Raw genomic sequence first — 25,477 nt, forward strand, 5'->3', positions numbered from 1 at the left:
CCACATCGTTGGGCAAATTCTTAGGACGTAAAAACAATAGTCGGATGTCTTGGCTCGATCCATGTGTGACAGAGTTTTGGTTTGCCGATTATGACCCATAATGAGATCGTAGACAAAGTTCTGTCAGTGTTATAAATGTTTATCGTGTTTCTGGTGTTACGAGCAGATCCCGGTAGCTGACCAACGCGATTACAGCCCGGCACTGAGTATGCACACAATAATATGATTATTGAACATAGTCAGATTAATATAATAGTTTGAAATAAACATTTACATGCTTTGCAGGGATAACTATTTATTTATAATCCTGTTTATGTGGACACATCTGAAACCAGACTACCTGATGGGATTTTGATAAAAGCACAAAATCGACAGTCAAAATAAACCTTCTACCGCAGCGACCATGTTATTTTTGTGATGCCCATTTCATTCTGAGTTCGGACGTAAAATGTTTTTTATGTGAAAACTAATTCTAAGATGCATACTTTCAGTTTTTCCAAAACCACTCGGGAGGCTGCTGTCACATGCTCAGATCAATTACACTGTCATTGTTGTTGACGTAGACTCTCCAGCCAATCGCTGACGCCAAGAAGCTGAAGCAAATCGTACAATCTGGCCAGGTTAATATTTATTTTGTAATTTGGTAACGTTGCACATTGTGACATGTAATAATTGTGAAAGACTTGTGTCCGACGAACAGTGCGGGAAGACCTTGAGTCAGCATGGGCAGGAAAGAGGCATGTCCATGGGACGGGACACAATAGGATGACGTCCCCCTGGTGTTAACCAGGAAATGCAAGCCCCCTCTTCCAGGAGTCAAAGGAGAGAACAATGGGAGGGACACATGTGGATCACTTTACAACCGGGGACGTCTAAAAACAGTTTACTGGTGATGCTGCACTGCCAGTATCCCATCAGGTGGTCCTGTTATAAATTCAGGTATCCAGCTCAGGAAGTCTTAGATTTCATAGTGCTCTCATTTCACCCTCTTAACTATTTCACCCTCTAACTATTTCACCCTCGTAACTATTTCACCCTCTTAACTATTTCACCCTCTAACTATTTCACCCTCTAACTATTTCACCCTCTAACTATTTTGCACCCTTTACTTGGGCACTTAGCAAGCATTCTACCACACCCAAGACGTTCTCCCATAACAGAGAAAACTTGGAATCTCTGTGAAAGCAAACTTCTAAATCGAACTGCTTATAACATAAATTATGTTTAGTTTGGGGGTGATGGAGCTATGCAAACTAGAGGAAATGTTGTAAAAATCTCACGTTCACAATCCACAACCCATGAAGATTAGTACATTACAGATGGAGCAGCTTAGGTCCCAGAGGTGTTGTCACTGATCAGTGTTTCCCTGATCTGTGTTTCCCTGATCAGTGTTTCCCTGAACAGTGTTTCCCTGATCCGTGTTTCCCTGATCAGTGTTTCCCTGATCCGTGTTTCCCTGATCAGTGTTTCCCTGAACAGTGTTTCCCTGATCAGTGTTTCCCTGAACAGTGTTTCCCTGAACAGTGTTTCCCTGATCAGTGTTTCCCTGAACAGTGTTTCCCAGAGCAGTGTTTCCCTGATCCGTGTTTCCCTGATCCGTGTTTCCCTGATCCGTGTTTCCCTGATCCGTGTTTCCCTGATCCGTGTTTCCCTGATCCGTGTTTCCCTGAGCAGTGTTTCCCTGATCCGTGTTTCCCTGATCCGTGTTTCCCTGATCCGTGTTTCCCTGATCCGTGTTTCCCTGATCGGTGTTTCCCTGATCCGTGTTTCCCTGATCCGTGTTTCCCTGATCAGTGTTTCCCTGATCCGTGTTTCCCTGATCCGTGTTTCCCTGATCAGTGTTTCCCTGATCCGTGTTTCCCTGAACAGTGTTTCCCTGATATGGTAACCTGACCAGTTACAACTCTGGAGCCTGTGACAGTCATTAATCACTCAAAAATAAAAAATAAAGAGTGATATATGGGCTATGACAGGACCAGAGTTTTTCTAATCAGGTCATATGGTTTTAATAAACTCCTGGAAAAACTCCTGGCCCTGGGGAGGATTAAAACCCTGTACAATTACAGCAACCTTGTACTTGTTCATATGAATGACATGTAGACTAGACTAACAGGGGGTTTCCTCTACCCAGACACAGACACGACAACTACGATTGGACAATAGAACTCACAGGGCTGAAGCTTGCTTTGTGTAAAGCCGATGCAGCTGTACGGCTAATTAAACATGAACTCAGTCTATGTCATCACTATTGTGTTGATTGACTCATTCCAGGTCACACTTTTAGATTGAAAAGGCCTAGGTAGTCTAGCCAGCCCAAGTTTGAATATAAACTAAATGTGATCACTTTTATATTTTCTTCTAACCAGGGGTGTAGTGCTGCCCGGAGCGCAGGGGAGCGACGCTCACTCACTGTTTTCAATTTGAGAATACACTAAGCTGATAAAACTATTTCTGGAAAATTATATTCTGATAAATTCTAAATAAAATACATTTAATTACCACTAAAATTCCAAGAAAGATGATAGAATGACAAGCCTAATGAATATGTATAGCAGCCTAGAGGTAAATGGTGGTTTCTTTCCTGTCTTCTCTGAGATGGTGACCAGAATGAACAACTGTAGGCTACGTGTCTGCACTGCAGAGGACTGTCGGAGGCTTGACCACTTTGGCCAATCAGAACGTTGAACATACATATCTAATGTCCTGCAGCTCGGCAGAGTGTGAGATGGGGTTAGCCACATGAACCTTGTCACACCAACGAGATCTAGGATCCAAGTTCACCGTGTGACTGCCTTGACTTATCATCACACCAACGAGATCTAGGATCCAAGTTCACCGTGTGTCTGCCTTGACTTATCATCACACCAACGAGATCTAGGATCCAAGTTCACCGTGTGTCTGCCTTGACTTATCATCACACCAACGAGATCTAGGATCCAAGTTCACCGTTTGTCTGCCTTGATGTTCATAAAACTCAACAGACCCCCTCTTGCGCAGTGGAACCCAGAACGATATGTAACCTCTTGGTTATAGCAACACCGTTCTGCCGAGGACACCCCAAAGCCCAAGAGCCTGACCCTCTCTGGGAGTTCCTGCAGCCCTGTTTGGGATATTTAGTCTATATTGGCTATTGGTTGAGATGCCGCAGGGCCCATTCTAGACTGGTATGTCAGGGTGGGAAATTGGAAATGTGAATTGGGCCAAGTTGGGAGGTAATAATGCATTTAGGTTATAGTTTATTGAGATGCATGAATACACCACACCAACATATGATTGACTGTTTTAAAACAAATTTCCTGCACTTCTATGTAGTAATGATTCATGTTTACAACTTGGTCAATTTATTTGATGGCATGTTTAATTATCAATGAATTGATAGTTCACCTCTATTTTCTTTTACTTTGTAATAGGGTAGCCTATATTATAACCATGTATTCAGGCTTATCAACGTTTATTTATGATACAGAGCAGGGTAGCCTAGTGGTTAGAGCGTTGGACTAGTAACCGGAAGGTTGCAAGTTCAAACCCCCGAGCTGACAAGGTACAAATCTGTCGTTCTGCTCCTGAACAGGCAGTTAACCCACTGTTCCTAGGCCGTCATTGAAAATAAGAATTTACACTAGGCTATAGCCTACGAATCACGTAGTCGCAGACCTATTAGGCTATATTGCAAATGATTGTTGACTGTTCCAGAACTGTCCGAATGGCAGAGCTATCCTACAGGACCACAAGTTGGTTGATCATCTTTAACATCATTGAGCGATCCTGTCGCTGTCCCTTTCAGCACCATAAAAGGGCGTCACCCCCCCGCAGAAATCGAATTAATATAATCCAGAAATCAAAATCAGTCTGTTAAAGCTACAGTAAATGTATTTGCATTGACATTAGGCTAAAGCCTACGAATAGACTATTCAATAAGTCTAGTCTAGGACTATTCAATATGTCCTTGGTTCAGAAATACAAAGATGTTCTCTGTACGCTCACAAGCCTTTCAGGTTGAGTGCGTCATTTCAGCTCCATAAAAGAGCGTTCCAATGGTTTAAAATAACCCTCATCAAGATCTGTTGCCTACGTCTAATAGTACTACACATCACATATTATTATCGTTACAAAATAGAAGATTATCACTGTTATCACTATCACTATAGAAGATTATCACTATTATCACTATCACTATAGAAGATTATCACAATGGTGATCGTTTAGTAAAGTTAGATCAAAGATGAATCAATCTTTATTCTGTAATATGGTATGTTGTAATCAAGACATTGATTCAGCTTTGATGGAGCTGAATAGTCCCCTTTTTCTCTTCTTCTCATCCTCCAAAAACTCAAGAGAGCACGTCACTAGACAGGATATATACTTTGATTGAAAATACAAGAAAGGCTATATAGTTTGTTCCACACCGTCTGCTCTAATCTGCTCTCAAAACGAGTCATTCAAGAAGATGTGGAATCCTATTCCCATGAAATTGATGATTGACATGCAGGTGCAGTATGGACGTTTCACTGATAAAACGTGAAGAATTATCATTCATGATTGACAGTGATGATCCTTAACTTGGTGTTTGAGGGTATTAAAGGAGTAAACATTTCGTTTAACCATGTGTGGGGCATAGGCAGACTTTGCAATTGGAGGATGCATTTTATGCATATTTATTATAATCAATAGACTACATGTGTCGGTATAAACGTTTTTGTTGTTGTTGCTGCGCTCCATCACCGTAAAAAGACAGAATAGTGTTAGTTAAAGCTGTAACCCAGTTCGTTAGACAGCGCACGAACGTTTAGGTGGAGGCTGCTGCAACATTTAGGTAAATATGTTTTGCTTGTGTCTGTCAGGAGTGATGTGTTATTATGTTTGCTAAATAGGAGAGTGGAGAATGCGCTTTGAGTTTTGTTAGACGTGCGTTGTGCCCGGTCCGCGCAACCTGTGATCTCCGTAATCTGGTTGGTGAAGATACACACTCCTGGCCCCCCACACCTGATTGAAAAACCAATGCCTGCTCGCCACACGCTTGCCGGGCACTCTGGTTCCGTATTATCCAATCAGAGAAACATTGTTACAATTGGACAACTTTGGGTTCTCATTTATCTGATACAGCTCACTTCCTGACACAAAGCTTAGTGCCAACTGAAAGGAAAGCTTTGATTGGTCTTCATATGTTGGTAATAAAGGTGTTTGACATGTTTGACGGACAATACCAGTAAGTGCTGTCTGTGATGATTGCTCCCGCCTCTCTGCAATGTACAGTGCCTTGCGAAAGTATTCCGCCCCCTTGAACTTTGCGACCTTTTGCCACATTTCAGGCTTCAAACATAAAGATATAAAACTGTATTTTTTTGTGAAGAATCAACAACAAGTGGGACACAATCATGAAGTGGAACGACATTTATTGGATATTTCAAACTTTTTTAACAAATCAAAAACTGAAAAATTGGGCGTGCAAAATTATTCAGCCCCTTTACTTTCAGTGCAGCAAACTCTCTCCAGAAGTTCAGTGAGGATCTCTGAATGATCCAATGTTGACCTAAATGACTAATGATGATAAATACAATCCACCTGTGTGTAATCAAGTCTCCGTATAAATGCACCTGCACTGTGATAGTCTCAGAGGTCCGTTAAAAGCGCAGAGAGCATCATGAAGAACAAGGAACACACCAGGCAGGTCCGAGATACTGTTGTGAAGAAGTTTAAAGCCGGATTTGGATACAAAAGATTTCCCAAGCTTTAAACATCCCAAGGAGCACTGTGCAAGCGATAATATTGAAATGGAAGGAGTATCAGACCACTGCAAATCTACCAAGACCTGGCCGTCCCTCTAAACTTTCAGCTCATACAAGGAGAAGACTGATCAGAGATGCAGCCAAGAGGCCCATGATCACTCTGGATGAACTGCAGAGATCTACAGCTGAGGTGGGAGACTCTGTCCATAGGACAACAATCAGTCGTATATTGCACAAATCTGGCCTTTATGGAAGAGTGGCAAGAAGAATGCAATTTCTTAAAGATATCCATAAAAAGTGTTGTTTAAAGTTTGCCACAAGCCACCTTGGAGACACACCAAACATGTGGAAGCAGGTGCTCTGGTCAGATGAAACCAAAATTGAACTTTTTGGCAACAATGCAAAACGTTATGTTTGGCGTAAAAGCAACACAGCTCATCACTCTGAACACACCATCCCCACTGTCAAACATGGTGGTGGCAGCATCATGGTTTGGGCCTGCTTTTCTTCAGCAGGGACAGGGAAGATGGTTAAAATTGATGGGAAGATGGATGGAGCCAAATACAGGACCATTCTGGAAGAAAACCTGATGGAGTCTGCAAAAGACCGGAGACTGGGACGGAGATTTGTCTTCCAACAAGACAATGATCCAAAACATAAAACAAAATCTACAATGGAATGGTTCAAAAATAAACATATCCAGGTGTTAGAATGGCCAAGTCAAAGTCCAGACCTGAATCCAATCGAGAATCTGTGGAAAGAACTGAAAACTGCTGTTCACAAATGCTCTCCATCCAACCTTACTGAGCTCGAGCTGTTTTGCAAGGAGGAATAGGAAAAAATTTCAGTCTCTCGATGTGCAAAACTGATAGAGACATACCCCAAGCGACTTACAGCTGTAATCGCAGCAAAAGGTGGCGCTACAAAGTATTAACTTAAGGGGGCTGAATAATTTTGCACGCCCAATTTTTCAGTTTTTGATTTGTTAAAAAAGTTTGAAATATCCAATAAATGTCGTTCCACTTCATGATTGTGTCCCACTTGTTGTTGATTCTTCACAAAAAAATACAGTTTTATATCTTTATGTTTGAAGCCTGAAATGTGGCAAAAGGTCTCAAAGTTCAAGGGGGCCGAATACTTTCGCAAGGCACTGTAACTGCAAGCTATTGTGTACTTGATTGCTTTTCAGAAATGACTGTTATTTTAGTGTCGAAACAATCAGTTCAGGACACTTCTTCTCTCCAACCTCTCGACAACGACATACCTTTGCGTGTAGGAATAAATTGTCCTCTGTAAGTCCATTTAAGCAATTTACTTATATTGGGAGAAACATACTGATGTGAGTGTTTTCAAATGTCTCACTACAGGCCCTCATAAACAGAGCAGGGAGACAGTGCACAGGCCTGGCTCCGCCAGTGTCAGAATGGCCTAAGGGGCCTTGCGTGCCGAGAGTTTGTTTTGCACGGAGGCCACATGTTTTGACATTGCATAACTCTGTAGCGCAGTTTGTAAACCATGATTTATTTCTGGGGTATTTCTGGCTGAACGGCTCCTTCGTCTGCCCCTTGTGTAGAAACAACCCTCCCGGTGAGTCCGGTGGACGGTGAGGTCACTGTCCGGCGCTGCGTTCGACAGAGAGGCTGTTCACCGAGCGTTAATGAATACCACTGTCACCAGAGGAGACAGTTTATTATAGAACATATTGTTGATTATTAGTCGTAAAGCAAACACACTGAATGGACGGCTGGGGTGTTGCGCAACGAACGCCCAATGGCTATTCACAAAGGAGTCATCAGTCTTCACAGACATTGCGGCATCCATGTATCCAAAAGTCAGCTGTCAGAGATCAGGCCTCAATTAAAAGTGAATTAAACGGAGGGTCTTTGTGAGGACAGGGCAGCCTTTGTAGTGCTGTTGGCGCAGGTGGCTTTCATCACATGTTGTAATGGTATCAGATTTACACCTCATGACTGGCCAATCCCTTCCCTCTTTTCTCTCCTCAATGGGAAATCCTGTCCCGACAGAAAGGAGTTCTAGGACGGACTCGTACGGTCAGTCTTGGGTGTCTGTCTGGGATGTTTTTCTGCATGAGAATTAGCCACACCAGTAAAAATGATTGTTGTCAATGTGGGAGTCTAAACAGGCCATTCACTGTCAAACCATGTAATCATTTGAAAAAAAGAAAAAGAGAGCCACAGACTCTAGGAGCTCAGATGCAATAATTGAATAACCACCGTTTCGACAGACAGGCTGTCTTCATCAGGGTATAATGAAACCAGCTTGTCTGTCAAAACGTTGGTTATTCGGTTATTGTGCAGCTCTCCTTTTCTTTTCCAAGTGTTCTACTCCGCTAGCCAGCTCCTCTCCTAAACAGGTGTTCTACTCTGCTAGCCAGCACCTCTCCTAAACAGGTGTTCTACTCTGCTAGCCAGCACCTCTCCTAAACAGGTGTTCTACTCTGCTAGCCAGTACCTCTCCTAAACAGGTGTTCACCTCTCCTAAACAGGTGTTCTACTCCGCTAGCCAGCACCTCTCCTAAACAGGTGTTCTACTCCGCTAGCCAGCTCCTCTCCTAAACAGGTGTTCTACTCCGCTAGCCAGCACCTCTCCTAAACAGGTGTTCTACTCTGCTAGCCAGTACCTCTCCTAAACAGGTGTTCACCTCTCCTAAACAGGTGTTCCCCGCTAGCCAGCACCTCTCCTAAACAGGTGTTCCGCTAGCCAGCTCCTCTCCTAAACAGGTGTTCTACTCCGCTAGCCAGCTCCTCTCCTAAACAGGTGTTAGCCAGCACCTCTCCTAAACAGGTGTTCTACTCCACTAGCCAGCACCTCTCCTAAACAGGTGTTCTACTCCGCTAGCCAGTACCTCTCCTAAACAGGTGTTCACCTCTCCTAAACAGGTGTTCTACTCCGCTAGCCAGCTCCTCTCCTAAACAGGTGTTCTACTCCGCTAGCCAGCACCTCTCCTAAACAGGTGTTCTACTCCGCTAGCCAGCTCCTCTCCTAAACAGGTGTTCTACTCCGCTAGCCAGCACCTCTCCTAACCAGGTCTTCTACTCTGCTAGCCAGCACCTCTCCTAAACAGGTGTTCTAATCCACTAGCCAGCACCTCTCCTAAACAGGTGTTCTACTCCACTAGCCAGCACCTCTCCTAAACAGGTGTTCTACTCTGCTAGCCAGCACCTCTCCTAAACAGGTGTTCTACTCTGCTAGCCAGCACCTCTCCTAAACAGGTGTTCTACTCTGCTAGCCAGCACCTCTCCTAAACAGGTGTTCTAATCCACTAGCCAGCACCTCTCCTAAACAGGTGTTCTACTCTGCTAGCCAGCACCTCTCCTAAACAGGTGTTCACCTCTCCTAAACAGGTGTTCACCTCTCCTAAACAGGTGTTCACCTCTCCTAAACAGGTGTTCTACTCTGCTAGCCAGCACCTCTCCTAAACAGGTGTTCTCCTCTCCTAAACAGGTGTTCTACTCTGCTAGCCAGCACCTCTCCTAAACAGGTGTTCTACTCTGCTAGCCAGCACCTCTCCTAAACAGGTGTTCTACTCTGCTAGCCAGCACATCTCCTAAACAGGTGGTCTACTCCACTAGCCAGCACCTCTCCTAAACAGGTGTTCTACTCCGCTAGCCAGCACCTCTCCTAAACAGGTGTTCTACTCCACTAGCCAGCACCTCTCCTATACAGGTGTTCTACTCTGCTAGCCAGCACCTCTCCTAAACAGGTGTTCTAATCCACTAGCCAGCACCTCTCCTAAACAGGTGTTCTACTCCACTAGCCAGCACCTCTCCTAAACAGTTGTTCTACTCTGCTAGCCAGCACCTCTCCTAAACAGGTGTTCTACTCTGCTAGCCAGCACCTCTCCTAAACAGGTGTTCTACTCTGCTAGCCAGCACATCTCCTAAACAGGTGTTCTACTCCACTAGCCAGCACCTCTCCTAAACAGGTGTTCTACTCTGCTAGCCAGCACCTCTCCTAAACAGGTGTTCTACTCTGCTAGCCAGCACATCTCCTAAACAGGTGGTCTACTCCACTAGCCAGCACCTCTCCTAAACAGGTGTTCTACTCCACTAGCCAGCACCTCTCCTATACAGGTGTTCTACTCCACTAGCCAGCACCTCTCCTATACAGGTGTTCTACTCTGCTAGCCAGCACCTCTCCTATACAGGTGTTCTACTCCACTAGCCAGCACCTCTCCTAAACAGGTGTTCTACTCCACTAGCCAGCACCTCTCCTATACAGGTGTTATACTCTGCTAGCCAGCACCTCTCCTATACAGGTGGATGTTTTCTGGTAATCAGATTCATATGATAACAAGGGCATAGGGTTGTGGTACAATATCTTCCTTCCCAAAAGTTGAACACAGAAAGTTTATTTTTATCTCTCTGCGACATGAATGATAAAACGTTTCAAGGTTGATATTCTATTTAATATATTGTTGTTTTGCTCCTCTACTGTGTGTGTTTATATACGTTCAAAAACAGAAATAAAACCCCTGTCAAATCAAATCAGTATTTGGCAGGATGACGGATTCTTTTAAATGTTTCCCAGCAAAACGCTCTCCACATGTAACTGTAAATTTAACCAGATGTGTCAGGCCAGTGTCCCTTTGGCTGGTTCCTATTAACAGTTACTTTTCTCTCTCTCTCTCTTGGCAAGATAAGAATGAATCAGCCTGGCGCTCGGGGAGGACACTTCCTGGATCAAGTGAATGCAATGGTCTGTTATTGTTCTGAAGTGAAGGGTTATCTAAATGATGGTTTATGGCTAAACTCCGACGTCTGATTTCTCCCTGTTTATAACTAGTTTAACCTTCTGGCTTTGTTTGACTCATCTCAGAGTGGCTTAAAGTCCACTAATAAATCATACATTATCAAGAAAAGTTATGGAGATTCATGAGTCTTTCTATTTCCTGTTTCCTTTGAATTAGTATCGCAGTACTTTATAATAGTCATGTCTCTAAAGCTTCAATGTATGTACTGTACTGTATCCCCAGGAGTTAGATATGCAGTACAGTACAGTATCACTCAGAGGTAGATATACAGTACTGTATCCCCAGGAGTTAGATGTGCAGTACAGTACAGTATCCCCAGGAGTTAGATATACAGTACTGTATCCCCAGGAGTTAGATATACAGTACAGTATCACTCAGAGGTAGATATACAGTACAGTATCACTCAGAGGTAGATATACAGTACTGTGTCCCCAGGAGTTAGATATACAGTACTGTATCACTCAGAGGTAGATATACAGTACTGTATCACTCAGAGGTAGATATACAGTACAGTATCACTCAGAGGTAGATATACAGTACTGTATCCCCAGGAGTTAGATATACAGTACAGTACAGTATCACTCAGAGGTAGATATACAGTACTGTATCACTCAGAGGTAGATGTACTGTACTGTATCCCCAGGAGTTAGATATGCAGTACAGTACAGTATCACTCAGAGGTAGATATACAGTACAGTATCACTCAGAGGTAGATATACAGTACAGTATCACTCAGAGGTAGATATACAGTACTGTATCCCCAGGAGTTAGATATGCAGTACAGTACAGTATCACTCAGAGGTAGATATACAGTACAGTATCACTCAGAGGTAGATATACAGTACAGTATCACTCAGAGGTAGATATACAGTACTGTATCACTCAGAGGTAGATATACAGTACAGTATCACTCAGAGGTAGATATACAGTACAGTATCACTCAGAGGTAGATATACAGTACAGTATCACTCAGAGGTAGATATACAGTACTGTATCACTCAGAGGTAGATATACAGTACTGTATCCCCAGGAGTTAGATATGCAGTACAGTACAGTATCACTCAGAGGTAGATATACAGTACTGTATCCCCAGGAGTTAGATATGCAGTACAGTACAGTATCACTCAGAGGTAGATATACAGTACTGTATCCCCAGGAGTTAGATATACAGTACTGTATCACTCAGAGGTAGATATACAGTACTGTATCACTCAGAGGTAGATATACAGTACTGTATCACTCAGAGCTAGATATACAGTACAGTATCACTCAGAGGTAGATATACAGTACAGTATCACTCAGAGGTAGATGTACAGTACAGTACAGAAGAACTTGTCCCGATTGATGTTTTTAAATCACTGATGAAGGATTTTAAGACTGAATCCCTGACCTGTCAAAGTTTTTAATTTGCATTTTTATATTCTTGTGAATTCTATTGGTTTTTAATAGATTACTTGTAGTTTTTCATGTTGTCTGTCTGTAATTGTGTAATGACTTGGTGCTGCCTATCTTGGCCAGGACGCTCTTGAAAAAGAGATTTCAAATCTCAATGAGCCCTTCCTGGTTATATAAAGGTTAAATAAATAAAAAATAGGGGTTAAATATTTGGACGGACTGAAGCTATGGCAGTCTAGGGAGGAGAAGAGAGAGGAGAATGGTAATATGGGATGCTGTCTAGGGAGGAGAAGAGAGAGGAGAATGGTAATATGGGATGCTGTCTAGGGAGGAGAAGAGAGAGGAGAATGGTAATATGGGATGCTGTCTAGGGAGGAGAAGAGAGAGGAGAATGGTAACATAGGATGCTGTCTAGGGAGGAGAAGAGAGAGGAGAATGGTAACATGGGATGCTGTCTAGGGAGGAGAAGAGAGAGGAGAATGGTAACATGGGATGCTGTCTAGGGAGGAGAAGAGAGAGGAGAATGGTAACATGGGATGCAGTCTAGGGAGGAGAAGAGAGAGGAGAATGGTAACATGGGATGCTGTCTGGCACACTCAGGGGTGTTTCCTGGCTGTGGGACTCCAGAACAGTCAAAACAGTCTGTGGAAGAAGCTTTCCTCAGGTGACAACAGGCCCAGAGTGTGGTTTTATCAGCACAGCTAGCCTAGCAAATGCTCACCACATGGCCCACTAAGTTCCACCAAGGGCACAGTGAAACACAAACCTGCGCCAACTGTTACTGCGACTGTGAGCCACATGGAGCCACATCTGGCCCCCTCCCATCTAGGTGTTTCAACAGACTCATTTCAGAGCTTAGGCCTATGACTTTCTTTTCACACATGCCTTATAATGGTCCAATGGGAGGGGTAAGATTGGGCCTGTGCTCTTTATGGTCCTCCTCAGATCTACTTCAATCCTCTGTTTTTCTTCCTGATGGGCTGATGTCTTTTCTTATACAGACCAGGCCTTCTTTATTAGGACCTCTGTCATTGGAGATATGACATCTCTTCCTCATTAGGAGCTCTCTCATTGGATATATGACATCTCTTCCTCATTAGGAGCTCTCTCATTGGAGATACAACATCTCTTCTTTATTAGGAACTCTCTCATTGGATATTTGACATCTCTTCCTCATTAGGAGCTCTCTCATTGGAGATACAACATCTCTTCTTTATTAGGAACTCTCTCATTGGATATTTGACATCTCTTCCTCATTAGGAGCTCTCTCATTGGAGATACAACATCTCTTCTTTATTGGGGATATTCTTTATTTACCTCTTCTTTATTCTTTATTTATTTATTATTTATCAGCGTAGCCTAGTGGTTAGAGCTTTGGGCCAGTAACCGAAAGGTTGCTAGATTGAATCCCTGAGCTGACAATGTAAAAATCTGTCGCTCTGCCCCTGAACAAGGCAGTTAACCCACTGTTCCCTGGTAGGCCGTCATTGTAAGTAAGAATTTGTTCTTAACTGACTTGCCTAGTTAAATAAAGGTAAAAAAATGTTTTGAATGGCATTGGAAACCCAGTGTTTCTCGAAAAAGCTTTGTGGTGATGGTAATAGTCACTAGTGTGTCTGAATGACTGTCTCAATGATGAAATGTCTTCACAAGCACACCACAGACCTTGACTTCCCTCCACGTCATATTCAGGGTGTCATTCACCCCCAAAAAAAAAATATCTGTAAATTTGCTAATTTTGTATTTTTCAAACACCTGAAACAGCCTTATCAATCTAAAACCATCATAACCACCTTAAATATATGTAAATAACCATCATAACCACCTTAAATATATGTAAATAACCATCATAACCACCTTAAATCTAAAACCATAACCATCATAACCACCTTAAATCTAAAACCATAACCATCATAACCACCTTAAATCTAAAACCATAACCATCAGAACCACCTTAAATCTAAAACCATAACCATCATAACCACCTTAAATCTAAAACCATAACCATCAGAACCACCTTAAATCTAAAACCATAACCATCAGAACCACCTTAAATCTAAAACCATAACCATCAGAACCACCTTAAATCTAAAACCATAACCATCATAACCACCTTAAATCTAAAACCATAACCATCAGAACCACCTTAAATCTAAAACCATAACCATCAGAACCACCTTAAATCTAAAACCATAACCATCATAACCACCTTAAATCTAAAACCATAACCATCAGAACCACCTTAAATCTAAAACCATAACCATCAGAACCACCTTAAATCTAAAACCATAACCATCAGAACCACCTTAAATCTAAAACCATAACCATCATAACCACCTTAAATCTAAAACCATAACCATCAGAACCACCTTAAATCTAAAACCATAACCATCATAACCACCTCAAATCTATGTAAATAAATCATGGATTTTTGTATATATTTGTACAGTGGCAAGAAACAGTATGTGAACCCTTTGGAATTACCTGGAGTTCTACATACATTGGTCATAAAATTAGATCTGATCTTCATCTAAGTCACAACAATAGACAAACACAGTCTGCTTAAACTATTTAACACACAAATGATTGTATTTTTCTTGTCTATATTGAATACATAATTTAAACATTCACAGTGTAGGTTGGAAAATGTATTTGAACCCCTAGGCTAATGACTTCTCCAAAAGCTAATTGGAGTCAGGAGTCAGCTACCTGGAGTACAATCATTGAGATGAGATTGGAGATTTTGGTTAGAGCTGGCCTGCCCTATAAAAAACACTCACAGTTTGCTATTCACAAGAAGCATTGCCTGATGTGAACCATGCCTCGAACAAAAGAGATCTCAGAAGAGTTAAGATTAAGAATTGTTGACTTGCTTAAAGCTGGAAAGGGTTACAAAAGTATCTCTAAAAGTCAGTCCACGGTAAGATAAATAGTCTATAAATGGAGGAAGTTCAGCACTGTTGTTACTCTCCCTAGGAGTGTCCGTCCTGCAAAGATGACTGTAAGAGCACAGCGCAGAATGCTCAATGAGGTTAAGAAGAATCCTAGAGTGTCAGCTAAAGACTTACATAAATCTCTGGAACATGTTAACTTCTCCGTTGACGAGTCTATGATACGTAAAACAGATGACAGGTGAAACTAAAGTTGAGTTGTTTGGAAGTAAAGAACACACAACACTACAGTATGTGTGGAGAAAAAAAGGCACAGCACAGGAACATCAAAACCTCATCCCAACTGTAAAGTATGGTGGAGGGAGCATCATGGTTTGGGGCTGCTTTGCTGCTTCAGGACCTGGACAGCTTGCTATCGTCAATGGGAAAATGAATTCCCAAGTTTATCAAGACATTTTGCAGGAGAATGTAAGGCTATCTGTCCACCAATTGAAGCTCAACAGAAGTTTGGTGATGCAACAGGACAACAACCCAAAACACAGAAGTAAATCAACAACAGAATGGCTTCAACAGAAGAAAATACTCCTTCTGGAGTGGCCCAGTCAGAGTCCTGACCTTCTGGAGTGGCCCAGTCAGAGTCCTGACCTTCTGGAGTGGCCCAGTCAGAGTCCTGACCTTCTGGAGTGGCCCAGTCAGGGTCCTGACCTTCTGGAGTGTCCCAGTCAGAGTCCTGACCTTCTGGAGTGGCCTAGTCAGTCCTGACCTCAACCCGTTGAGATGCAGTTCACACCAGACATCCCAATAATATTGCTGAACTGAAACAGTTTTGTAAAGCAGAATGGTACAAAATTCCTCCTGACCGATGTGCAGGTCTGATCCCAACTACAGAAAACGGTTGGTTGAGGTTATAGCTGCCAAAGTAGGGTCAACCAGTTATTAAATCCAAGGGTTCACATACTTTTCCCAACCTGCACTGTGAATGTTTACATGGTGTGTTCAATGAAAACCTATAATTTTTTGTGTGTTATTAGTTGAAGCAGACTGTGTTTGTCTATTGTTGTGACCTAAATGAAGATCAGATCAAATTGTATTACCAATTTATACAGAAGTCCAGGTAAATCGAAAGGGTTCACATAGTTTTTCTTGACACTATATATTTTTATGCATATGGTGCAGAACTGGTGGTTCTTTTATTTATTAAGAAACTAAATATCCTTCTCTGAATTTTTGCTCAAATCTAGATCAAGGATTGGAAGGCATGTGTCTTATTCAGTACATTTAGTTATCACTTGCTTTTCTAAAGTCTGCCAACCTTGCCAGCAGGCATGCCAGGCTGAAATGGCTTCTTGGTAGATAGTTATGACATGGCTAGCTAAAGCCAACTTCACAAAATGTGTAAGTGGCTAGTAGAAACACCTCCCCCCAAAACAAATATCAGTTTAACAGGACAAATCTGTTTCTAGATATGGAACCGTCCGTTTCAGATCTTTCCTTGACATGTCATCCGAGTTCCCTCCATTGCAGATGGCAGTCTTTCGCCCGCCAGCAGGGGAATTGGCCATCTGACAATTCTGGCAAATGCCAGATGGGACTGACCATTTTTGTTGTTGCGTGGGCTGGTCAGAATTGATTCACAAAAATATTTTTTTTCATTTAAAAAATAAATAAATATAAAGTGACATGGCTGGCTGCCCATGGGCCTGCTAATATCCTTTTTTTAAATTGTATTTCCTGTTATTCTAATCTATAATGAGCCTTTGGCTGATCAGTGGGCAACGACAGGCCTCAGGATGGGCCGGCCATTTTCTCTGAAAGACTGAGCTGAGCTCATGCAAAATCATATTCAAAGTCAAACGTGGCATCAGCAAAGAGACCTGCTCCGACTCTGTCATAATTTATAAGACCAAGATGTAGGCTGGTGTGGATAAAAAGCCAGGGCTTAATTCTTGTCCCAGTCCGCCCCGGTTGCCAGCTACAGTGGAAAATCAGCACTTCAAGAAAAAGAAACAGCAGGTCTTTCCCATTTGAAATGTAAAGCATTTGAACTTGGCACTTACAAATGTTTTGATTGCGGGCTACTTTTGTGACCAGTTTGAGGTTAAAACGTTCCATTAGCTCCTTGCACGCTATCCCCATGACCCTCGCTCTCCTCCCCTTGTGTCCACCTTTCCTCCCTTCTCCTCCCTCCTCTCCCCCTCCTGTTCTCCGTCTGTCACATGAGATAAAGCAGTTGGGTGCTGGATATTGTTGCCTGGGTGCTGGATATTGTTGCCTGGGTGCTGGATATTGTTGCCTGCGTGCTGGATTTCTCCATTACCTTCTATTGGGCAGTTCAATGGTGAGAAATGTCTCAGTCCCTAGAGCAAAAATGTTGTGCTATACAGAAGCACGAGTACAGAGCATCAATAAGTTGCTCCCTAACATTATAAACCAGCATCAGGAAATTGAGTCTATCATAGTTCATGTAGGATTCAATAACATTATGAAGGGCAGCTCAGAACAGCTGGACTTTAAAGAACTGATTGGGTCTCTGCTTGACACCAACATACACCCCATAATATCTGTCCCTCTGCTCTCCCTAAATGGTGGCATTGAACAGTTCAACAGACGTTTAACTGACTCCATAACTGACTACCAGACTACTACAGGTCTGGGTGTAACATTTATTGACATCTTTGATACCTTCTGGAAACAAAGCTTGTTTTATAAGGAGGATGGGATCCACCCAAATCATTTACGTTCCTGGATCCTTTCACAGCACTATAAGGCTGCGTTGAGACAATGACTTATCAATGACCCAAAGCCCAGTTCAGTTAATCCCTACCATTGTGTCACTGAGTTGTCATAATGCTTCAGCATATGTACATTATCCCAGGGGGTGTTGGAAGACACAATGTAATTAACCTAATTTATGTCCCTCTTACTGCCCTGAATACCTCTGTTGATCCTACAGCTACTGTATGGAGTAATCATGTGTCTATGAACCAGAGTTTTACTGTTAGCACTGAGGCGGTGTGCTCCAGTAGGAAGTCCACTGTGTGCAGCTCACCCTGCACTAACATAAATAACATGAGCATGTCTACCTCGGCTTAGCTTCCCAGTAAAGCAATAAAAACAATCAAGCATCCCAGAAAAGTGCTAAAAATAGCCCACATTAACAAATGTAGCTTTTAAGAAAGTTTAACAAGGTTCATTAAATCAATAATTTGCTAGTAACAGATGACATTCAACTTCTGACAATCTCTGAAATTCACCTTTGACAATACAGTGGTAGCAACACAAGGTTATAACATCTACAGAAAAGACAGAAATGCCAAAGGTGGAGGTGTTGCTGTTTATATTCAGAGCCTGTCACACGAGTTGACGCTGGCGAGACGAAGCAGTTACGGGGAGTAAAACATTTAATAAAGACGGACATGGAACGAGACAGGAACAGCGTCAGCAAACTAATATTAAAGCAATACAATGCAGCAGTGGGGAACAGACAACTATAGGGGAGGAAATGAACAGGTGATAAGTGAGTCCAGGTGAGTCCAGGTGAGTCCAGGTGAGTCCAGGTGAGTCCAGGTGAGTCCAGGTGAGTCCAGGTGAGTCCAGGTGAGTCCAGGTGAGTCCAATATCGCTGATGCACGTGACGAGGAAAGGCAGGTGTGCGTGATGGATGGCAGGAGTGCTTGATGCAGGGCTCTCTGGCGCCCTCAAGTGGCAGGGGGAGGGAAGAGCGGGAGCAGATGTGACAGAACCACATTCCTGTAAAGCTTAGAGAGGATCTCATGTTAAATACTATTGAAGTAATATGGCTACAGGTTCATCTGTCTAACCTAAAGCCCATTCTGGTGGGAAGCTGCTATAGACCACCAAGTGTTAACAGTCAGTATCTGGATAACATGTGTGAAATGCTTGATAAAGAATACAAAATTCTCTGGAGAGTCCATTTGACATGTTCAAGTTAGCCTTGTATTTCTTCAACATTTACACTCAACCCATTCAGCACAGTAGATACTGTGGCTTTACACTTGGTTTCATCCTATGTATGTGATATCTACAGGGAGGTATATGTTCTGGGTGATTTCAATATTGACTGGCTTTCAACAAGCTGCCCACTCAAGAGAAAGCTTCAAACTGTAACTAGTGCCTGCATCCTGGTTCAGGTTATCAATCAACCTACCAGGGTATTTACAAACAGCACAGGAATGAAATCATCAATATGTATTGATCACATCTTTACTAATGCTGCAGAAATGTGCTTTAAAGGAGTATCCAGACCCATCGGATGTAGTGATCACAATACAGTATCCGTATCTAGGAAAACCAACGTTCCAAATGCTGGACCTAATATAGTGTATTAGAGGTCATACAATATGTTTTGTAGTGATTCTTATGTTGGTGTCATAAAGAATATTTGCTGGTCTGTGGTGTGTAATGAGAGGCAACCAGACCCCACACTTGACACATTTATGAAATTGCTTATTCCAGGTATATAATAAACACGCACCCATTAAGAAAAGGATTGTAAAAACTGTTAAATCTCCGTGGATTGAAATTGTCTGGTTGAGAGGCATGAGGCAAAAGAGATGGCAAATAGGTCAGCCTTCACAACTGATTGGCAAACATACTGCGAATTGAGAGATCATGTGACTAAACTGAATAAAAAAGAAGGAGAAACTACACTATGAAACAAAGATAAATGACAAAGAATGATAGTAAAAAGCTTTGGAGCACCTTAAATTACATTTTGGGCAAAAGGGCAAACTCAGCTCCAACATTCATTGAATCAGATGGCTCATTCATCACAAAACCCACTGATATTGCCAACAACTTTAATGATTTTTTTAATTGGCAAGATTAGCAGATTTAGGCATGACATGCCAGCAACAAACGCTGACACCACACATCCAAGTATTACTGATCAAATTATGAAAGAACAAGCATTGTAATTTTTTAATAATGGAAAGTGAGTGTGAAAGAATGATTGTTGTCTATCAACAATGACAAGTCACCGGGGTCTAACAACTTGGATGGAAAATTACCAAGGATAATAGCGGACGATATTGTCACTCCTATTTGCCGTATATTCAATCTAATCCTACTAGAAAGTGTGTGCTCTCAGGCCTGGAGGGAAGCAAAAGTCAGTCCGCTACCCAAGAATAGTAAATCCCCCTTTACTGGCTCAAATAGCCGACCAATCGGCCTGTTACCAACACTTGGTAAACTTTTGCAAAACATTGTGTTTAACCAGTTACAATGCTATTTGTAACTGGTCAATGGCTATTTTACAGAAAACAAATTGACAACAGATGACATTCAGCACACTTATAGGAAAGGACATTCAACAAGCACAGCACTTACATAAATGACTGATGATTGTCTGAGAGAAATTGATGATGAAAAGATTGTGTGAGCTATTTTGTTAGACTTCAGTGCAATGTTTGACATGATCGATCACAGTCTGCTGATGGAAAAACGTATATGTTATGGCTTTACACCCCCTGTTATATTGTGGATAAAGAGTTACCTGTCTAACAGAACACAAAGGGTGTTCTTTAATGGAAGCCTCTCCAACATAATCCAGGTAGAATCAGGAATTCCCCAGGGCAGCTGTCTAGGCCCCTTACTTTTTCCAATCTTTACAAATGACATGCCACAGGCCTTGAGTAAAGCCAGTGTGTCCATGTATGCAGATGATTGAGTGAAATGACTGCAACACTTTTTTTCAGAATGGGTGGCAAGGAATACGTTAGTCCTAAATATTTAAAAAAAACTAAAAGCATTTTATTTGGGACAAATCATTTACTAAACTATAAAACACAACTCAATCTTGTAATAAATAATGTGGAAATTGAGCAAGCTGAGGAGACTAAACTGCTTGGAGTAACCCTGGATTGTAACCTGTCATGGTCAAAACATGTTGATACAACAGTAGCTAAGATGGGGAGAAGTCTGTCCATAATAAAATGCTACTCTGCCTTCTTAACAACACTATCAACAAGGCAGGTCCTACACGCTCTAGTTTTGTCGCACCTTGACTACTGTCCAGTCGTGTGGTCAGGTGCCACAAAGAGGAACCTCTGAAAAGTACAATTAGCTCAGAACAGGGCAGCACAGCTGGCCCTTAAATGTACACAGAGAGCTAATATTAATAATATGCATGTAAATCTCTCACGGCTCAAATTGGAGGAGAGATTGACTTCATCACTACTTGTTTTTGTAAGAGGTGTTGACATATTGAAAGCACTGAGCTGTCTGTTTAAAGTACTGGCACACAGCTCGGACACCCATGCATACCCCACAAGACATGCCACCAGAGGTCTATTCACAGATTATTGGAGGAGCACAGTACTACATAGAGCCATGACTACTTGGAACTCTATTTCTCATCAGGTAACTGATGCAAGCAGTAGATTCAGATTTAAAAAACAGATAAAAAGAGTAGAGTAGCTGGTGCCTTGGCAGGAACTAATGGGGATCCCTAATAAACCCCAGGAAGTGTACCTGCTGCCTTGGCAGGAACTAATGGGGATCCATAATAAACCCCAGGAAGTGTACCTGCTGCCTTGGCAGGAGCTAATGGGGATCCATAATAAACCCCAGGAAGAGTAGCTGCTGCCTTGGCAGGAGCTAATGGCGATCCCTAATAAACCCCAGGAAGAGAAGCTGCTGTCTTGGCAGGAACTAATGGGGATCCCTAATAAACCCCAGGAAGAGTAGCTGCTGCCTTGGCAGGAACTAATGGGGATCCATAATAAATATAAATACAAATATGGTTGCCTGGGTGCTGGATATGGTTGCCTGGGTGCTGGATATGGTTGCCTGGGTGTCTGGATATGGTTGCCTGGGTGTCTGGATATGGTTGCCTGGGTGCTGGATAAGGTTGCCTGGGTGTCTGGATATGGTTGCCTGGGTGCTGGATAAGGTTGCCTGGGTGTCTGGATAAGGTTGCCTGGGGTCTGGATATGATTGCCTGGGTGCTGGATATGGTTACCTGGGTGCTGGATATGGTTGCCTGGGTGTCTGGATGTGGTTGCCTGGGTGTCTGGATATGGTTGCCTGGGTATCAGGATATGGTTGCCTGGGTGTCTGGATATGGTTGCCTGGGTGCTGGATATGGTTGCCTGGGTGTCTGGGTGTCTGGATATGGTTGCCTGGGTGTCTGGATATGGTTGCCTGGGTGTCTGGATATGGTTGCCTGGGTGTCTGGGTGCTGGATATGGTTGCCTGGGTGCTGGATATGGTTCTTGTTTTTGTTTCCCTTAGCTTGTAAAAAAAAACATGAGAGAGAGCGAAGTCACAGGTCTCTTCTGGGGTATTGGATTGGTTCGGCTTCCACAGCTCAGTGGCAGGTAGCCTCAACGTTGTGCCAGTAACGAAAAATCACTGGTTCAAATCCTGGAGTCGACAATGTGAAAAAAGGTCTGTCACTTTGCCCTTGAGCAAGGCACTTAACCCCAATTGCTCGAGGGGCGCTGGACCATGTTGACCCTGTCTGTGAACCCGCTCCGTGTGGGTGTCTCAGGGGGAGTTGGGAAATACAAGAAACATATTTCCATTTCACACTGTTGTGTAACAGGACAAATATAAACACCCCCAAATTACTATGGAGAGCGCTCTGATGGAAAGATAAAGGGAACCAAACAGACTAGCCACCACAGTGGAGAAAGTTCAGACAGAGGGAACAGACTAGCCACAGTGGAGAAGGTTCACACAGAGAGAACAGACTAGTCATCAGTCACAGTGGAGAAGGTTCACACAGAGAGAACAGACTAGTCACAGTGGAGAAGGTTCACATAGAGAGAACAGACTAGTCACAGTGGAGAAGGTTCAGACAGAGAGAACAGACTAGTCATCAGTCACAGTGGAGAAGGTTCAGACAGAGAGAACAGACTAGTCACAGTGGAGAAGGTTCAGACAGAGAGAACAGACTAGTCACAGTGGAGAAGGTTCACACAGAGAGAACAGACTAGTCACAGTGGAGAAGGTTCAGACAGAGAGAACAGACTAGTCATCAGTCACAGTGGAGAAGGTTCACACAGAGAGAACAGACTAGTCACAGTGGAGAAGGTTCACATAGAGAGAACAGACTAGTCACAGTGGAGAAGGTTCAGACAGAGAGAACAGACTAGTCATCAGTCACAGTGGAGAAGGTTCACACAGAGAGAACAGACTAGTCACAGTGGAGAAGGTTCAGACAGAGAGAACAGACTAATCATCAGTCACAGTGGAGAAGGTTCAGACAGAGAGAACAGACTAGTCACAGTGGAGAAGGTTCAGACAGAGAGAACAGACCAGTCACAGTGGAGAAGGATCAGACAGACTAGTCACAGTGGAGAAGGTTCAGACAGAGAGAACAGACTAGCCATCAGTCACAGTGGAGAAGGTTCAGACAGAGAGAACAGACTAGCCACTGGTCACAGTGGAGAAGGTTCACACAGAGAGAACAGACTAGTCATCAGTCACAGTGGAGAAGGTTCAGACAGAGAGAACAGACTAGTCATCAGTCACAGTGGAGAAGGTTCAGACAGAGAGAACAGACTAGTCAGGTTCAGTCACAGTGGAGAAGGTTCAGACAGAGAGAACAGACTAGTCACAGTGGAGAAGGTTCAGACAGAGAGAACAGACTAGTCACAGTGGAGAAGGTTCAGACAGAGAGAACAGACTAGTCATCAGTCACAGTGGAGAAGGTTCAGACAGAGAGAACAGACTAGTCACAGTGGAGAAGGTTCAGACAGAGAGAACAGACTAGCCACAGTGGAGAAGGTTCACACAGAGAGAACAGACTAGTCACAGTGGAGAAGGTTCAGACAGAGAGAACAGACTAGTCACAGTGGAGAAGGTTCAGACAGAGAGAACAGACTAGTCACAGTGGAGAAGGTTCAGACAGAGAGAACAGACTAGTCACAGTCACAGTGGAGAAGGTTCAGACAGAGAGAACAACAGTCACAGTGGAGAAGGTCAGACAGAGAGAACAGACTAGTCACAGTGGAGAAGGTTCAGACAGAGAGACAGACTAGCCACAGTCACTAGCCATCAGTCACAGTGGAGAAGGTTCAGACAGAGAGAACAGACTAGCCACTGGTCACAGTGGAGAAGGTTCAGACAGAGAGGAACAGACTAGTCAAGGTCACAGTGGAGAAGGTTCAGACAGAGAGAACAGACAGACTCAGTCACAGTGGAGAAGGTTCAGACAGAGAGAACAGAGTCATCAGTCACAGTGGAGAAGGTTCAGACAGAGAGAACATCAGTCACAGTGGAGAAGGTTCAGACAGAGAGAACAGACTAGTCACAGTGGAGAAGGTTCAGACAGAGAGAACAGACAGTCACAGTGGAGAAGGTTCAGACAGAGAGAACAGACTAGTCACAGTGGAGAAGGTTCAGACAGAGAGAACAGACTAGTCACAGTGGAGAAGGTTCAGACAGAGAGAACAGACTAGTCACAGTGGAGAAGGTTCAGACAGAGAGAACAGACAGTCATCAGTCACAGTGGAGAAGGTTCAGACAGAGAGAACAGACTAGTCACACAGAAGGTTCACACAGAGAGAACAGACTAGTCACAGTGGAGAAGGTTCAGACAGAGAGAACAGACTAGTCATCAGTCACAGTGGAGAAGGTTCAGACAGAGAGAACAGACTAGTCACAGTGGAGAAGGTTCAGACAGAGAGAACAGACTAGTCAGTCAGGTCACAGTGGAGAAGGTTCAGACAGAGAGAACAGACTAGTCACAGTGGAGAAGGTTCAGACAGAGAGAACAGACTAGTCACAGTGGAGAAGGTTCAGACAGAGAGAACAGACTAGCCAGTCACAGTGGAGAAGGTTCAGACAGAGAGAACAGACTAGCCACTCAGTCACAGTGGAGAAGGTTCAGACAGAGAGAAGGTTCAGACAGAGAGAACAGACTAGTCACAGTGGAGAAGGTTCACATAGAGAGAACAGACTAGTCACAGTGGAGAAGGTTCAGACAGAGAGAACAGACTAGTCATCAGTCACAGTGGAGAAGGTTCAGACAGAGAGAACAGACTAGTCACAGTGGAGAAGGTTCAGACAGAGAACAGAACAGACTAGTCACAGTGGAGAAGGTTCACACAGAGAGAACAGACTAGTCACAGTGGAGAAGGTTCAGACAGAGAGAACAGACTAGTCATCAGTCACAGTGGAGAAGGTTCAGACAGAGAGAACAGACTAGTCACAGTGGAGAAGGTTCAGACAGAGAGAACAGACTAGTCACAGTGGAGAAGGTTCAGACAGAGAGAACAGACTAGTCACAGTGGAGAAGGTTCAGACAGAGAGAACAGACTAGTCACAGTGGAGAAGGTTCAGACAGAGAGAACAGACTAGCCATCAGTCACAGTGGAGAAGGTTCAGACAGAGAGAACAGACTAGTCACAGTGGAGAAGGTTCAGACAGAGAGAACAGACTAGTCACAGTGGAGAAGGTTCAGACAGAGAGAACAGACCAGTCACAGTGGAGAAGGTTCAGACAGAGAGAACAGACTAGCCACTGGTCACAGTGGAGAAGGTTCACACAGAGAGGACAGACTAGTCAAGGTCGAGAAGGTTCAGACAGAGAGAACAGACTAGCCATCAGTCACAGTGGAGAAGGTTCACACAGAGAGAACAGACTAGTCACAGTGGAGAAGGTTCAGACAGAGAGAACAGACTAGTCATCAGTCACAGTGGAGAAGGTTCAGACAGAGAGAA

General features: G+C 43.3%; 1 protein-coding gene across 1 annotated transcript in view; it reads left to right on the forward strand.

Moving 5' to 3' along the window:
• The window catches only part of LOC112234276, a 126,933-nt gene that overhangs the window by 53,656 nt on the left and 47,800 nt on the right, over positions 1-25,477 (forward strand). The gene's annotated exons all lie outside the window — the stretch shown is intronic.

The sequence above is a fragment of the Oncorhynchus tshawytscha genome, linkage group LG16 (genome assembly GCF_018296145.1).
Source record: "Oncorhynchus tshawytscha isolate Ot180627B linkage group LG16, Otsh_v2.0, whole genome shotgun sequence".
NCBI lineage: Eukaryota > Metazoa > Chordata > Actinopteri > Salmoniformes > Salmonidae > Oncorhynchus > Oncorhynchus tshawytscha.